This window comes from Atractosteus spatula, chromosome 6 (genome assembly GCF_055471065.1).
Source record: "Atractosteus spatula isolate fAtrSpa1 chromosome 6, fAtrSpa1.hap1, whole genome shotgun sequence".
NCBI classification, from domain to species: Eukaryota; Metazoa; Chordata; class Actinopteri; order Semionotiformes; family Lepisosteidae; genus Atractosteus; species Atractosteus spatula.
The window spans coordinates 51,173,330-51,186,015 of record NC_142711.1 but is presented as its reverse complement, the minus strand read 5'-3'; positions in this window follow the sequence as shown (position 1 = coordinate 51,186,015).

The window sequence follows — 12,686 nt, the reverse complement described above, 5'->3', positions numbered from 1 at the left end:
CTCCATAAAAGGTATTTTGTTGCTAGAGATTAAAAGTGGAAGTATTTAAATTTGTCAGGGGATTACAGGGGCATAAATAGAAAAAAAACATATTCTGCTTTTAGTAATTCTCTACAGCACAATTGTAGAAAAGGCATATTTTAATAAACCAATGAATCAGCTTGACTTTTCTTCTAGAAATGTAAGTGAAGCAGTATCATTTCCAATTTTAAGTGCTCATTTAGAAGCCTCCCCCGAAAGAAGAAGTAACTGACCAAGAATGTTTTATTGCAGATTACTGTATTTAAGTAACGTGGCAGTTTTTTTTTCTTACCAGAGTTCTCAATACAATTTTTTTCTTCTTGTGATATACAGTAGGTTGAATACCTGGAATTGTACAGGACGTCCTCCCCATTATTAACCACAGAGCTGTAACTCCTACATTTTATCTGTAATATCATATCTTAGGAAAAAAAATAGGTAAAAAATCTTTGCTTAATTTAATGATTAAGTTGTGTTTTTTTCCTCCATTTCAGTCACATCTTGCTGTTCCTACAGTAGGTAAAGTATAAGTGGGTTACTAACTACAGATTTAATAAATGAAACCCATGCAGATCTATACAGTGCACATCTAGAAAAAATACAAAATGTGCAGAATATAATTTTCTGATTTTATTCAGGGGAAAGGGGATGGATATTCATTTCATTGACCTACCCCTCTCCGACCCTTCTGTCCTTCCCGATGGCACTGAACAAAGCCCTTGAAACATATGGGGTCCTAGTGTATTCTCAGTAGCACTCACAAAGTCATTCTTGGCACCCTAATTCTCTTCTTTTACATCACAGCCCAGAGGTCATTGCTCCCTCAGTTCCAGTTAAAAGGATTGCTTCTGCCATGTGCCATAGGCGACATGCTGTCCTTCACTCCATCACCTTCATAGCTTCTTAGAAGGGGCAACAAACTGCAAGAGCAATCTGACAAACCTTTGATGACACTCACGTTACATAATCTGTGCACACCCTTTTCGTTTGTGTAATTTTCCTGTAATTCAGTTTTTCTACCTATTACGGCTTCTTTAATTTTATTTTATTAAACAAAAATTAACATCATTATGTGTCTGTTCACATTTCACCCAGAAGGAGTCCAAAATGATTTTACATGTGGAAGAGAATGTGCCTTAACTACTATTGACGGGCAGGACACACCTAGCTGAGGTGGTCCAGTCATTCTACTGTAAAGCACTACAGGGGCATAAAAATACTTCACCATTTAATTGGAAAATTAGGTATTGAGAAGAAACTTAAAGCAGAAACATGCTTTTCCATTAAGGCCTCCCATCCAAGTATTAGCCCGGCCACATCTTATGTAGCTTCTGAAGTGAGATCAGATTATATGATATGTACAGTAGCTGCTGACCAATTTTTCTGTAACTAGCTATAAATTTCAATTTACCATCAAGGATAATGCGTTTTACAATATACTCAGAGTTGCCTTAAATACTTTAAAGAAAGGCAAACTATGTCATATATAGGTTCTTCATTTCTTTATTGAAATTAACTTTGCTTCTAGCTCTGTGCAATGGATGACTTAACTTGGATTGGTGGTAGAAACACTGTATCTATAATGGGATTTGTCCATATTTCTGCCTGCCATAGAATCAAAATTATTATTAGGTTCTTTATTTTGGCCTTTTGTATAAATAGTTGGACATTGTGACTTTATAGCAGGATTGTAATTTCATACTGGTGAGCCTTCAGTATCTTGTTAAGAAATATCGGCACTATTTTGTTTTTGATTACATATATATGTACAGTATACAGTATATGTTCTAGAAGGTGTTTCTTGTGTTCTGATTCTAATGTCTTTATACCTTGCTGTCCTACTACTCTCACTGTTTCAGTGCAGCCTATTAAAAGACACGCTCCTTGGCTCAGATCATTAGACAAGCTTTAATCCTTTAGAACAATTTTTCAATGCTGTTTACACCGGGGACTCACTTGTATAAATCCTCTCTACACAAGACAAGAATAACACAGGAAGGAACTCCTATTTGTCTCTGATCTCTGCAAAGGAGAAGAGCAGACAAAAATCTCCAGGGGGCTTTCCATCACTTAAACTAACCAGGAGGGGATTAGGCAAATATAGCTTTGGAGCATGATGTACAGTCGGCTTCAAAGCTACAATCACATTGATGGATGTACAGTAGAATAATAATAGGACCTCTACCACCTAGCACTTTACAAATTCTAAACCTTTGCAGTTTAAAACAATTGCTGGGCTTTTTGAAAGAGATACAGTATATAATAAGATCATTAGGATCTATCTTTTTCTCATGTAGGTACTTTACCTTTGAGAAATCAAGAACTGAAATAGATGGAGTTATCTGTTGCTTGTAGAGAAAGCACAGAAAGGTTAAAGGATATTCTGAACTGGAAGTGCTGCTCATATTAAAGTTAGCTAAATTTGTAATGCTTCATGATAATTTGAATTAAAATTAAAATGTTATTAAAGACGGTAGCACAGAGGTTAGCATTGTTAGTGCTCTAGCCTTGCAGAGTGCTTTACAGGTAATGGGGACTCCCCTCCTCCACCACCAATGTGCAGCACCCACCTGGATGATGTGACAGCAGTCATAGTGCTCCAGTACACTCACCACACATCAGCTATCAGTAGGGAGAAGAAAGGAGTGATCAGGCAAATTCATAAGAGGCCATGATTGGTAAAGGCCAGGGGGAAATTTGGCCAGGACACTGGGATTACACCCCTACTCTTTTTGAGAAACACCTTGAGATTTTTAATGACCACAGAGAGTCTGGACCTCAGTTTTATGTCTTGTTTGAAGGACGGTGCCTTTTTACAGTATAGTGTCCCTGTCACTATACTGGAGCATTAGGACCTACACAGATCGTGGGGTGAGCACACCCTACTGGCCCCACTAACATCACTTCCAGGAGCAACCTTTGTTTTTCCCAAGAGGTCTCCATTCCAGGTACTGACCATGCTTACACCTGCTTAACTTCAGTGGGTTGTCAATAGTGAGTTGCAGGGTGATATGGCATATACAGTAAGTGTATACTTTTGTGTCTATTTGTACGCTGTGATGCACTGGCATCCCATCCAAGGGATTCCAAGGGATTCCCATCCCATTACCAAATAAGTAAAGGTATTAGGTCTAAAAATGGTTTGGTTGTAGTTTTCAGTGTCAAATCGCTGACTTGTACAGACCATTATCATCAAATGTTTTTAAGCTTTCCCACAAATAAAATTAAACACCTGAAAGGAAGCCTCACCACTAAGCTGTGAAATATAAGGCAACATATAAAGCTGTGAAAACTAGTTACACTCATGAGCTACAGTACCATTACGTTTTTTGTCATCTGTGCTTAGTTGATATAAGTTTGCATTATATTTCAAAGATGAAGTTGTGGACTCTGAAAGATTGAGCATTTTCTCCCTGTGCACCAATACTGTTGAACATATTAAATTTTCAGAATCACTGTTTCTTTTCTTCAACTAGTGTAAAAATTCATTAGTCTACACTTTTGATCAAGTGAATTGTCCTTTCTTCTTGTTTATTTCTCATGTTGAATGTGAGAAATCTGTTTTTCTACAATTTTAATATTTATTTTTTCATATATTTCAAATGCATATGGCCTTGAGATGATAAAAACAGATATATACAGTAAATAAGAGGATGTGTTATATTTGATTCAAGGTTATTTGTTCTGCTTTTATTCTTTAACATTTTTGTCAGGCATACGTTGAACAGTGCTATTTGATCCCAGAATTTTCGTTTTACGCTGAAAGGCTGAACAAGAATAAGGACCTGACAAGTCTTGAATTCATTTGTAAGAATGTGTTTATCTTAGATTGGTTTAAGATTCACATATCAGCACAGGTCACGTCTTTCCCAATTTGTGATTAGATCTAAAAGTCAACTGTCAATCCAAGATCACTGCTGTCAGATGGTGCTTAGAATGGCCATTGTTTGCTTTGTATAACATGCCTGTCAAGAGAGGACATTATTAAGGTAGAGACTCAGACCATTGCATTTTACTCAGAAACTAATCTATGCTGTCACGAAGATTCATATAGGTTATCACATACTAAAAAGATGATAAACACATCTATAACATTTTTGCTTTAACAATGCCACTTTGTACAGGTGAAAGGGTCAGAAAGTCTATGTTGTTGGCCTTTGTACAGTATATTACAATGTAGTGGCGTGCTTTCTGTATAAATGCTGCCATTTGCATGCTTTAAGAATAAAACATATTACAGTGTGGATCACAATAAAAGCAGTGAAGAAGGAGAAAGGCAAGACTTTTTCAAAGAAAAGGTAGTTTTTTTTTTAAACCAAAGCATCTCAGTAGTCCGAAATAACACTGAAAGCTAATGTTAAATGTGGTAAAAAATACATAAGGTATAAAAAAAATGTGTCAAGAACCAAACCAATGGCTAAACAAAATTTTAATACCACTAAAAAATAAACAATGAATTCTTAATTCTTAAGTTCAGATCCTCATATCAAAATACACTTTTCACATCATCTACAATATAACCCAAAAGAGCATTCAAAATAAAGTAATTGAATTCAAGTGACAAATTGTCTGCAGTTGTACAAAAATATTCACAGTTTTGATCCAGAAAAAAAAATTATACAGTATATTATTTTTTTCTCAAAACTAAAATTACTTCATGCATTCTAGCAATTTTCACAGTATTCCTTTTCTTAACATAAGGTCCAGAAACAGAATTTACAGAAAACAATAAGGTTTTTATTTCCTTTGAATACAATCATTTCAAGCATGCAAGTTACAAACGTCACACAAAAGTTACAAAACATAGATGCATTGCTCTCACTAAACTGTATGAAAAACATAACCCACTGTAAGTCACCAAGTTAAAGACTTTGATGCATAAAATATTTATGAAGAAGGTGGAATACTGTTATGTACTTTTGTCCAACTGAGCAATCTTGCTTTTATAAAATATACCTACTTTTTAAACAGTTTAATGTTCATCATGCTGTAATACACGGTTTAAAATTATTAAAAGTCCAAACAGTGCACAACTTAAATTCTGTAATTTGAAAAAGATTGTCTCTCAACATTGACTGGGATTTGAAAGCAGGCGTTTTCTGGCGACAGCCCAAATGTTTCACATGCCACGTTAAGCTTTCACTGTTCCACCTGGTGGTTTTACAAAGTAGTGCAGCCCTATTTCAAAAACCCTGTGATACCCCGCAGCCCATGCACTGCGAATTACTGCAGTATCCCCTGCACATTTTGAATGGGTGGATCTGTACAAATATATTTTAAATGATAATTAAAGGCGAAACATAAGTATATTGTAAGATTCCTTGGACTATTATACCAAGGCAGTTTCTTGGAGTTGTACAGTAGGTGCATATTCAGATTAGATTATTATACTGCTATATATTCTTATTTATATTTTAATAAATAATAGCACTAAATGGAAATTGAATGATAAAAAGACACAAAGGGGTTTTCCATTCTAATAACTAAGTGGTTTACACAGGATGCAACAATAGAGTCAATGTTGCCCAGAGGGACTCCTTGCTAATACGTTGTCAAATGACCATTATTGCACTGTTCAGACAGTATGATTTACTGCCTAAGTATCTTTATAAATGGACTCATAAGAACCACTAATGATTTCTAATTTATTATTGAAGAGAATGGTTGAATTAATTAGTACATCTCAGTGGTAATGGCTAACAACTCTTAATTAGCTATCGTCCAACTTCGTGAGAAAAATGAGCAAACACCTGTTTCCAAGAAAGTTTGTTTTAATTTACTGGGAAATATCTTTTCCTGTTAAATGTACTATGCAGCTATACAAATCCTAGTTAAATTATACTTGTTTGAGAAAGGCCACAGAAATTAATTTGAATGAAACAGACATAAAAAAGGTATAGTATAATCATTGCATACATGTTTAAAGTGAGTTTGAATATTATCAGGCAGCATAATAACTCCCACTGCCCAGCAAGTTTTGAATTACTACAGTAGTTCTTAGTTTAATTGACTGCTACAGGGCTTTTAGGAGCACGGAGGAGGTAAAACCAGAGTAAGTAGGAGGAACACTGAGCTCATACAATACATGCATGGCACGCCATAGGGATTGTTGTGATGCTCAAAGACAACATATCCAAATTCACTACACAAACACAGAACCATATGGTACTGCTTAAGTAATTCAGATGGCTAGGTACTGTATATTGTATAGATGTACGTTAGGAAAGGGATGCCTGAATTTAGAGATATTCCAAAATGATAATTTGGCTTGCCATGCTGGACTATAGTGACAACACATGCTCTGAATAGGTGGTTTTATTGATTGAGCAATTTAGAAACCCATCTGTATTTCTTTTTCACCATTTCATACTGACAGACTCTGTTCTTTTAAATAAGTCACTTGAGGTACATGCAGTATCTGTACCACTTAATCATTGCAATAATTTCTTTGCATGGGAGAGAGCTTAATTTATCAAATAGTTTCCTTTTATATAATGTTTAACCTTTTCAACACAAATATATATGCATAATATCCATCCATCTATCCATTTTCAATCCTCTTTTTCCAATTCCAAATCTCAGGCAGACGGGGGGTACACCCTGGACAGGACTCCAGTCTATCTCAAGGGCACACCCAAACACACCAGGGTCAATTTTCCCATAAGCCAATTAATTTACCAGTATGTTTTTGGATTGTGGGAGGAAACCAGAGCACCCAGAGGAAACCCATGCAACCATCGCGACTCTACGCACCCAAAGCAGATAGCACCCCAGGTCCAGAATTGAACCCAGGGCCCCAGTGCTGTACTGCTAACCACTGCGCCAGTGTGCTGCCCCTGTACCATATCCAGTTGAAAAAAAAACTTTTTATGCTAAATACAGTTTGGTTTCACATAGGTTAAACAGGTTTAAAATTACATTTATTTTTTAATCAATCTTGTTTTCATATAGTCTTAAACTACTGTAAACTGTGTGGAATGCAAGAGGTTAGCAGAATAAATTAAGAAAATAAACATCCTTGCATATCATAACTTGAAAAATGTACTCTGTTTAATTCTCTTCTATTTTTTTAATCAACAAAACAAACAGTTTATCTTAAAAGGAAAGCAATTAGCAAGAGGGCTTTTTAAATTACTTTAGACTCTGGAATAGTTATTAATTATGATAACATATTGTAAAATGTTCCTTTCTGTACCTAAAGCATTACTTCAGCAATGCTTCTTTTAATTCTCATGAAAGTAATTAAAATGGCATAGGAATCTCTCTATATATACAATTGCTTAGTTACATTTTCAAAAAAAAGGACTTGTTCAGTAAAAAAGTTATTTTTTAAAAAAATTTACAGCCTATAACACTTAATCTGCAATAACTTTTTTATTATTCATGAAATAAAAAAAAAATTAAAAGTGTAGATTGTCTTGCTTCAACTGGTGATTTGTAAAAATAACAAATCTGTATATGCAAAGAGACAACATGTACATGCATGGTTGTGGGAACGGCAGCCTGTCTATGAGGTTGTGGCTGACAGGACAATGCCTCTCTTCATGTGGAATGAGCCAGGTAAGAATGAAGATTTGGTTGAAGGAAGGGTGCATAAAAGGGTGCTCAACAGTGAGATATTTATGCTTAGAGGCAAGATTAGGAAATTGACCCCCTTTAAAACTTCTGTTTAAAAATGCCATTTATTTGAGGATGTAAGAAGATTACAATACCACTGTGCATAACGTACTATTACAAAGTAGCTCATTTGTCCTGGGCTGCCTTTCAGCTTTGGATTCTTCGATTTCATCAGAAACCTTCAGCAAAAAGGTTGGATAGTTCTTTCCACAAATGTACTGTAATACCTCTGTGTTTAAACAAATACCTCCTACAGCAGTCACAGTACTACATGTTTTTGGAATTAATTTACACATTTTCTGCACAATTGTATTGTTGAATTTCAGTTTTAACTTGGCTGACTTTCACTGACTTGAATACAGTATGTGAATCCAGTCCCACTGCAATTCAAAAGACTTGTGAAATTTTGTGTACTGTATAACATAGTTTTTAGAACTATTCCTAACAGGGTGAAATGAAAAGAATGAAAAGAAGAAGCACAGCCAACACATTGACTATGACATCCAAATCTGCAGTACAGTGAAGGAAGATGCAGTGAGGTGCTCAATGTATTCTCAGTTATAAAGCACAAAGTGTTGTGCTCTTATAACATTAGACTAGTAGCTCTATCATTTACACCATGTGCACGGTGAACTCAAGCACAGTATGTATTTAGAATTGATTGACTTTATCAATTAAATTTATTGTAATTAACTGTGTTAATATAATTATCCAGAGCTCCCCCTCCCACACTAATGTTTGTAAAATTATCAGAGTAATCATTTTTGTTCATTTATAGTAATTTATGGTAATCAACCATTCCTTGAAAAGTTTTAAATGTTTAAAAAGATTCAATGTTTATTCATTACATTCCCATCAATGTTCTGTTCAGTTTGAAATTATTCTTTCTAAGGATCTGTCTTCAAAAGATTTTAACGTACAGGGTTTATCCCACCATCATTTCCAGTTCAATCAAAAAAGTGGTCTAGAACAGCTTCCTGCTTTTAATTAATTAATTTTATTGAGGCACCTGCAAGTATGTCTTTATTTTGTCTATGTGGAGCTCTCTGTGCACGGCCATCTTAACTCCTCTGTTGAGTTCTTTGGAATAGAATGTATTGTATCATACATTGTATTGTGAACATATCCTTAGTTTAATAGACATATTTTGTGCTTAAGCAGTTTAATTTTAGAGTGTTAAACACAGGTGACCTCAAAGCATTATGTTTGTGTCACCTGCCTTTCACAGCCAGTCTAGGCCATGATTTTCTATCATTGTCAGTAACACTAATCCTTGTAGTTCCCTTCACTGCTCCTCAGGGAAACAAGCAGGAAATGGAAAAATGTTATAGAAAGTAGTGAATCATGCTTTCAACAAAGAGAGAAAAAGGATGGATTCCAAGGCCAAATAAATTTTCACTTAACCCTGTTCTTTTCAGGTGGAACTAGGAAATGCTGTTAACAAATTTTACCAGCCCATTTCCCCAATCACACTTTCTCATAGGCTCACTTCTTTCAGTAACATAACTCTTGTTAGTGAACATTATGGTCTAGCAGCCTATGACATCAAGAATATACAGCTGGAACATTGTAGACAAGATCAGCTTCACTGGTAATACATGCTAATCAGGACTTTACTTTGGCTTTATGGAAAGTGGCAGCACAGGTATTGTATTTTGTATTTTGCATTTGTATTGAAAATACAAAAGCCACAGATTAGGCAAAATACAACAGCATCAGGATGATTCTACACAGCCACATTGGTACACTACAAGTCAGTGCTTTCTGGTCTTGGTAATAAGCAAAACCCTGTGGGTTCAAAAACTGGTAGTACAGTAATACTGTATGTTTTAGTAACAAATCGAGTGATGCAGTCATTTGTCAGTAAAATGGATCAGGAATCTTTAGAAACCTGGTCTTTATGGTCATCAAAAAAATAATTTATTATAATGTCCAAACCAGTTCAGTCATGTGACTAACCATTAAACTAACACAGCAAACCCAACACTGTATAAACCCCGGAGCTAGAATTTAAAGGGGAACTGCAACAATGTTTTCATATTTTGGGGCAAGAAAGAAGTGATGAGAGCATTTCAAACCACAATAAAAGTAAAATGTACACAGTAACTTGTAAAACCACAAATTTACATCACAAAATAGACTAAATTTCCAGATACTGTACGTGCAGCGGTATTTTCTGTGATTCAGAACAAGGCAACAAAACTACCAGTGACATGTGCGACCCTATGACATTGTAAACAAACAGGCTTGAGAATACGTCTCTTTTAATCCAATAGAAATGTTGCTCCTAACTTCCTAGACAGTTTTGCCAAGAAATACTACTTACTTGTTAACTCTGCATGCATTTCACATTCAAACATTTCTGCGGTGAAATATCTGCTGCACAACCTGAATTTTATTTGCTTGTATATTACATTGGTGTTGGTGGAGGGGAGTCCCCATTACCTGTAAAGCGCTTTGAGTGGAGTGTCCAGAAAAGCGCTATATAAGTGTGAGCAATTATTATTATTATTACATTCGTTATTACACAGTGAACAGGAATGCCCGCTCTCTTCTCAATTCATAAGAACTCGAATACGAGTTTGAGACAACATGGCGACTTATTGGATTTTCACAAAGTTCACAATTTTGTGCTTAATTCAAAACTTGTAATTTTTTTTATAACATCAAATAATTAATTTTGTTAGATTTAATAACTGGTTTGAGAAACTGGGACGGCTATTCCTCTTCACATTTGAAAGCAAATTATCTGCCAGTTACTGTAACTGCTTCTTAAAGGGACTGAATTGATAAAAGTCACTTGAAATAGGGCTGGGCAGTGAAGTGGTTGGTTCAGTGGCTGGCATTATGCATACTAACATGACACCACCAGCAGAGAGACTACCCATCTACTGTAGGTAGATTTGTAAACATCAGCTGTTTTGGAGTTCAGTGTTTGCAAACTTTGCCAAGAATGAAGTACCCAAATAAATATTTCTTTGAACTGACAGCACATTTCATGTTTCTGTTCAATTCAGCAAACGTTGTTATGGGTGGACACAAAGGTTATTACTCATCTTTCAAGTCCATCCTGTTACAGTATATACACTAAGGCATTGCACTGCATCCACATCAGTTTTTATGACAGTGTTGAAAGGGTCTGTGTGAAATTTGTACATACTTTGTCTACTGATGTTGCAGTATTTTATAATGCAACTGGTTTGAACTAGAATGGAATGCTAGACACAAGGGCTACTACCTGTATGTACTTTATACTGTGTTATACAGGAATGTGTACTACCAATACAATTGTAACCAACTGTATAAAAGAAGGAAGATGTGCGTGATTCTGGAATGCTGCCAATCTGATAAGCATATGGAAGCATGATAGATAACAGAAAAATATTTAAGGACTGTTCTAATTTAATCACTGAGAAAAATACACTGAACATCTCTGTGTGCTTCGCTCCCATGTACAGTACATAAAAACTTCTTTTAGCTTCTGAGATGGACTGTCTGTCTTTTAAGGGGAAGCAGAAAAATTTCTCCAACAACATGAAATATAATACATTATGTGACCTTACTGCTGACCACAATTTCACATTAACAGAGATACCTGTATGTCAGTGTGCTTAGGAAAATGTAAATAATAGCCTTACAATTCTGGACATCCTCAAACTGTCACATATTCTAATCTTTACTGTGGAAATATAATTGTTGTATAGAAAGATTATTTAAACATATAAAGTTAGGTATTTTTATTATATAGATAACAGGATTTTCCAAATACAAAATTTACTTAAAATTTGAACTTAATGAAAATAACAATAATAATAAAAATAATTTTATGTTTTATTATTGCAGTTTTGTCCTTTAAGAGGAAATTTTCACAGCACAATACTTTATGGAGATGAGGCTTTTATTAAAATAATCTTTCTTCAAGGATAAATGAACATACAGTATATTTTATGGTAATTAGTACTGATTTACTTTAAAATTTTCATGCAAGTAAAGGAAATAGTCCAAAGATTTATTTTGCAAATCAAATTAATTTTAGAAACAATGTTACAATGATTAAACTAATGAAATACTTTAAATAAGCTTTTCATAAAGCAACAATTAACACTGCTTATTTTCATTTTACACTGGGGCTATCAAGCAGAAACTATTGAAACTATTGAAAACTACAGGTACCTGTTTTGTTTTTAATATTTACCATTCTTGTTTCATTTTACCAAGTGAACTTAAATGGAATTATTTTAAACATTAAATGTTTAAACTGTAAAAAAGGATGTGTTGTCGTCATGTGAGGCATTGAAGTTAAAACATTCCATCTTGTTCTATATTATGCAAATAAGTCCAATTAACTGTAAAAAATGTTGACGTCAATATTGTAGCACCTACTGTATAAGATATTCAGATAAATTGAAGTCAGAATGATAATGTTTGAGGGCATAATTACTGAGGTTCAGAAAAAAAAAACTCCAAGTGAAACTTAGGAAATACAATACTCAACAATACCATAGTATAAGAATAGCATTTAGAAATATAATATTTCTAAATATAATGTTCACTTAATATAAAGCAATTACAATTTTATATTCAATATAGAAAGAAAAGGACACAATTTGGTAAACATGGTAAATAAAATAAAAAAATAATACACTTGTTGAAACAGAAGTTGAGCTTGTTCAAATGACCAGTAGATTCTCTGAAAACATGTTTTTAACGAATGGCCTTAAATTAAAGTATACAAAATTAATCAAAATGTTTTTAGGAATTTAATCTTTCCTCCTGCCTTTCTATGAACATCGCCATTTGACTAAGTAATCAATGCTCACTAATGAGTTAGACAGCAATTATAGGAGTATTTCTCATCAACTGATGACAGTCAACCAGTCAGGTAAGATGTGATGTGGAATGACGTGGTATTAATTTTCTTGCATAGCATTTGACATCTACCACAAACTTAATTCAGACAATCGCATAACCATTTCTATTTCTTTACCAATCCCATGTTTGTCATTTTATACTAAATTCAGTAACCTTTCCTTTTCTTATGAATATTT